Consider the following 6,221-nt stretch of genomic DNA (forward strand, 5'->3'; position numbering starts at 1 on the left):
CACCACTCCTATCCATGCTTTAAACCGGTCAACTCGCAGAAAAATAAAAATAAAACAAACAGAAGATTCTCTGTATGTCCTGTAGGTGTCGCCATTGCAATGCAATAACTCTTTCCAAGCTGCGCCGCACAGATCTCTTTAGAGCTGAATTTCTAGAACGTGATAGAAAGCCTGCTCCTTCAATTTATGCGGCTGACATTTCAACGCCGGCACCCCACATATAATTTAGAGTTATGGAACTCCGCTATGTTATCATTGTAGTTTTCTTTTAAAAAATACACTGAAAATATCTGTGAAGGTTTATGTTGTTCCAAAACGTTTTAAATACAATAAAATCAAAGGTATACGGTGAAAAATTCCTCTTCCCAATCTTGTCCTCTGAATCCCATGTTCCAGTGTCCCTACCCCATGCATAACTACTTCTTTTTTCTTTTCTATCTTTCCTGAGATATTCATACACATACAAGCAAATATGAAAAGATATTTTCTTTCTCTCCTATTTTTATACGAATATTTCACATAAGTATCTGCACTTAAATTTTTTTCTAACATTATCTTGAAAAATGTGTCTATATTAGCACAAACAGAATTCCTCATTCTTTCCATAGCTTCACATATTCCTCTGTATGATGTACTATATTTTTCATTTATCCAGACCTTTAGTGTGGACTTTTACATTACTGTTTTACTATTACAAACAATGCCGTAATGAACAAATGTTCTTTCATTTCATATGCACAAGTATGGCTGTAGAATAAATCCTAGAAGTGAAATTGTTAAGCTTAAAGGTAAATTCACTTGTAATTTTGATACTATTTCCAAATTACCTACCACATGGATTGTATCATCTGAATACTCCCACCAACAAAACATAATTTCTATTTCTCTGTAAGTTGGTCAATACAGTGAGTTATCAAGACTTCAGACATTTGCAGATCTGATCGTTGAAAACTGGCATATCAGTGTGAGGTATATAAGGTTAAGCATCTTTTCACTTATTAAAGACCCAGTTTATTTAGTTGAGATTTTTTCACTTGCAAGGGTTAGAAAACCCAACTAATAGTGGCTGAAGCAAAAAGAAAATGTTCCTGGATTTCAAGATCTCTCTCTCCTTACCGGTCCCCCACCCCAGCTTTCCTCCATCTTAGATAGGCTTCTTTCATTTGGAGACCTCTGGCAGTTTCAGACTTTATAACTTTACAGTTCCAAGTTCAACAGAAAATCTTGAACTTTTTCTAAGTAAATATTCAAATAAAATACTGTAGCAATTTATAGTAAATCATAATATCGATCACCCTCAATCAATACACAAACTCTTCAGAGAGAAAGGATAATATACCTATATTAAAATCTTCATTGTAAACACAGAAAATGGGAAACCTAACAGTGATAACTAGAACATCACCCATGTAAGGTCTTAGAGTTTCTTGGTCATATAATCTGGCCATTCTCATTCTTTCCTCTAGAAAGGTTTTTTGTTCTTGTTTTTGTTTTTGTTTTTGAGGTGCTCTTTGTTGGGCTGTGGTCTTTAGCAACTCACTTCTTGTTGGAGTGAGTTTGGGGGACCTAGGATTGCCTTAGAGTTGAACATCACTGACCTGTAGTAGCTCTGGGTTTTATTAAGCATACATTTACAAGGATGGTAATATGATCTACATTTTACAAGTGAGGAAACTAGGTCTTGAAGAGGTTAGGGGCCTTTGCTTAAAGTCATAAAGGTATGAATGACAGGGAGAGTATCAAAATCCAGGTACATAGATTTCCTTCTTCAACACACTGCTGTCCCAACCTGCTCTCTATAAAATGGCTTTGTTTGTAGTGCTTATGTAATTATCAAAACTTTTCTTTCTAGCAACAGCAAAGGGAAACCCACGGTCACAGTGACTAACCATGTATTCTAAACTCTTTTGCCTTTATTTTGTTTGTTTGTTTGTTTATGTTTTAGGTGAGGCAACCCTTGGTTGACCTCACAGATTACAAGGAACTGGTAAGTTTACAATCCCTTATTTTTTATTTTTAAACCTACAGCACCTCATCTTCCTAGGTGGTTTCCCATCTTAGTACTAACCAGGCCTGACCCTGCTTAGCTTCCAAGATCAGATGGGATTGGGCTTCTTCAGGGTGGTATGGCCGTAGACTAAATTTTTCTGCCTTTAAAGGGGAACAAAGTAACAAAAAAAAATCTCAATTTGTCCTGTAGGGGCCACTTTAATCATATTTTGAGCATTGCGGCCCTTATCTTTCAGAACTGCAATAGACCAGAAATTCTAGAAGGTGGAAGTCTGATAAGTCAACTTAGGCTGTCGACGACTCAGTGCCTACATACGTGCTTAGTTCTAATGATTTAGTTAGGACTCTATTATTTTCTTTAAAATTAATTTATGGAATTTTTGAATAAGTAATACACTTATGTGGCTCAAAAATAAAAAGAATAAAGGAATATTCAGAAAAAAAAACTCCCTTCCAACCTTGTCCCCCATCTGCTAAGTTCCCCTGCCTGCTTCCCAATTATGTAATGACTCATAAGTTTCTTGCATAAGTTCCTTCCAGAAGCTTACATATATATGAATATATGTTCTTCCTTTTTTATACAAGAGATAGCATAAAATTAATTGGTTCACAAAACGACATATCTTAGAATAGTGCACATCAAAATAAAAATTCTTAAATCTTTTTTAACATCTTTATAATATTCCATCCTATAGAAGTACTATACTTTATTTAACCTCTTGATGGGCTTATTCATATCTCTCAAAAGGCTGAGTAATACCTCTTATTGTTACAAACAATACTGCAATGAATAACCTCATACATATGTTGTTTTTCACATGTGTAAGTACATTTGTAGAATAAATTTCTAGAAGTGGATCTGCTGAGGTTAAAATTTACACATTTTTAAATTTTAACAAACAATCCCATATCGCCCTTCATAAACATTGCTACCAACTTATATTTTTTCAGCAGTGTAGGAGGATGCCTACTTCCTCATAGCTTGTTAAATGTTTTGATTTTTTATCTGATAGATGAAAAATGTTATGACTTTCCACTTAACTTGTTTCTCTTGTTTTGAGTAAGACTCAACAACTTTTCATAAATTTAAGAGACTAAACTCTTAAACTTAAGCTAAAAGAAAATCCGGTGATTTATTTTTTTTATGTCCATGTAGATATTTCATTTCACCTTTTAGATTTCTAAGGCCTTGCCTTGAGGTAGAGGAAATCTCTGGGAAGTATCTAGGTTCACTCTATCCCTCAGGCCCTGTGACATTTTCTTGATCCTGGGCTATTGTTCTCCTCCCAGGTGTTGACTGGTCACTGCCAAATGTGTGACTCTTAGACAAAAGACTTGTATGGAGGTGTGAGAGGGAGCTAGTGCATGACTCATTCCACTTAGGAGTGGACTTTTCTATCCATTTCTTTGCTTCTCCTCAACCTGCAGAGTAAAGTCCTCACAAGGTTAACATACTCAGCCCCAGGATCCAGTTTAAGATAGTTGATGTAATCACCTGGCCACCCCAAGAGGGTTTTCTCCTTATCCTGAAGCCAGCAGAAGCAGAGTCTCCACTGAAATTCTGCTACTTCCTCGGCTCCTTTCCCCAGAATAGTCTTTGTTTCTTCCACTTTGATCAACCATTTCTCTGCTCATTTCTTCTCTCCACCCCCACAGTCTTGCATTTTTCTAAATCATCACAACATACATTTATCATCAGGTATATGCTGTTGTATTTATTAAACAGAACCATCTCTACTTGTTTGCTTTATTTACCTGGCTTCTATGGATGTCTGTCCTGGCAAACTATAGTTAATATTTCATGTAACTTGAGTAAGCAAAACACAAGAAAAGCCACACTTTCAAATTCCAAGTCCAAATGGAAATAGGAAATAACATTCTGAGTGTAAGGCTATACCCACATTGATGCCAGGCTAACTATTTAAAAAGAAAACAGGTGTCTCTCCAAGAAATTCAATTGTTTATTTCTTTTTAAGTAAATTGGTTTAATTGACCAACTGTTTTGCTGTTAGATAAACACAATTTCAGACTGCTGTTTTATAAGCCAGTTAGAAGCCCCATACTAATTAGAAAAGTCAGGAAATCCGTGATAACTTAGAAAACATTTCAAAGTATTAGAGGAGTTTGCTTTAAATGCCATTTTATTATAGTCTCTTCACAAAGCATCTTTGTGTAGAAGTTGTATATTTTAGTGTGGGAAGAAAATGAGCATTGGAGCCAACAAATTTAGATCGAACGGAGCTTTGGTCACATTTTTTGCTGCGACATTTAATCATGTAAAAATTAGTACATCTCTCTGAGCCTACATGTAAAATAATTAAGAATCTATTTTAATTCTGTAAATATTGAGTACATAGTAATGTAAGCTCCATGGCATAAGTAGGCAATAATATTTGCTGTAGAGTCAACTATACCGCAGACATTGTATAAAATCCTATGAGTACAAATGCTGATTAAAACAATTCTCTGCACTCACGGAAGTTTGGGAACTATTTGGTACAAAGCAGGACATTTCAGTAGAACCAGGGTTGGGCGCAGGGAAACATGAATTTGGAAAACTACCAACAATTCCTTATACCTAACTACACAGTAACATATGGGTGGAGAGGAAAAATAAGACACGAGTTTGGAGAGGTAAGGCAGGCCTATATCGTGAAGGGTCTGGTGGGCCAGGCAAAAGCATTTGGCCTCTCCCCCAAAGCAAAAGGGAAATCCTGAAGAATTCTAAGCAAAGAAGTGTCATGAGTGGATGTGCATTTGAAAAGTTTCACTCCAGCTGCTGTGCAGAGAAAGGATAGAAAGGGAGCAAGACTCCATAGAGAAACCGGTACAGACACGAAAACAATGGTAGCCTCAACCAGGAAATGGCAGTGAAGATGGAGAGGAGTGAATGAACGTGAGAGACATTAAAATGTAAAAACTAAGTGTAATGACTGATTAGATAGGGTCACCAAGGGAAAAAGGGGAATTAGGAAGGAAGCTAGAATTTCTAGCTCTTAAAACTATGTGGATAGTGCTGCTATTCATACAGATAGTAAACACAGGAAGAGGAACAAGAACTTTTTGGGGATGGTGAGAAGAAATAATTTAAAAAAATGATATATAATAATGAGATGTCAATGGCATATCCATTGGAACTTTACAATGGGCTGTTCTGTATATATGAGTCTGAAGCTCAGTAGAGATCTAGCACATACCAATTTGAAAGTCATCAGCATGTAATGCTAATTGAAACCAGGAGCTGATGGGATTGGTCAGGGGGAATGTGCGAGTCAGAGAATAAGAGTCTAGAGTCTGCAATGGCTTTAGGTATAGCTGCGGACCGCGGCTACACGAGTCACTGGAGAGCTTATAAAGAATAGTGATGCCAGGACCTCACCCCAGACCAATTAAGTCAGAATCTCTGGGGCTGGAGCCCAGGTATCAGCACTTTTTCAAAGCTTCCCAGGTGGTTGCTATATGAAGCCATGGTTGAGAACTCTGACTTAATAGGTAGAGGCAGAGGAGAGTTTGGATAAAACCCAAGTGACATGGTGTCATGGAAATCCAAAGGAGAAAGTATTTAAAAGAAGAGGAGTAGTCAACACTATTTTATGCCTTGAGGAGTAGCAAATATGTGTGTGTGTGTGTGTGTGTGTGTGTACATACACACATGTATGTGTATCGTTGATAACTTGAATATTATCAGGAGTAAAGGAGGACTGGCAGATTGCTGTAGGATATTAGTTAGTATTCTGATGCTCAAAGCCTCCAATAGCATTGGCTTAAATAAAACAGAATTATATTTCTCATTCTAGTCCAAGAAGTCTGGGGATAGTCAGTTCAGTCTGGAACAATAGTCTTTTGTTTTAATTCTCCAGAGACTTCTATCATGTTCCCAAATTCATCTCAGGATCCAAGTCAGCTGCCAGTGTTTGAGCCATTTCATCTACATTCTACCAGTAGGAAGGAGACAGAAAATGAAAAGGTCATACTCTCTCCTTCTAAGAACACTTCTCCAGAGACGAACATATCACTTGCATTAGCATCCCATCAAATTAGAACCTGGAGACATGAACATGCAGAACTGCAAGGGAAGCTGGGAAATACGTCTTTACTCTAGACAATCAAGTGCCTAGATAAATATTGGAGTGTTTTTACCATGGAAAATTGGGAGACTGGGTTTTGGGGGACAACTAATAGTATTTTTCTTTTTTTATTATTATTATTTA

At 36.8% G+C, this 6,221-nt stretch overlaps 1 pseudogene; it reads right to left on the reverse strand.

Moving 5' to 3' along the window:
* Positions 1 to 2,019: 2,019 nt before the first annotated feature.
* Positions 2,020 to 2,138, reverse strand: LOC111743112 (annotated as a pseudogene).
* Between the last annotated feature and the right edge of the window lie 4,083 nt (positions 2,139 to 6,221).

This window comes from Pteropus vampyrus, unplaced genomic scaffold, assembly GCF_000151845.1.
Source record: "Pteropus vampyrus isolate Shadow unplaced genomic scaffold, Pvam_2.0 Scaffold4, whole genome shotgun sequence".
NCBI lineage: Eukaryota > Metazoa > Chordata > Mammalia > Chiroptera > Pteropodidae > Pteropus > Pteropus vampyrus.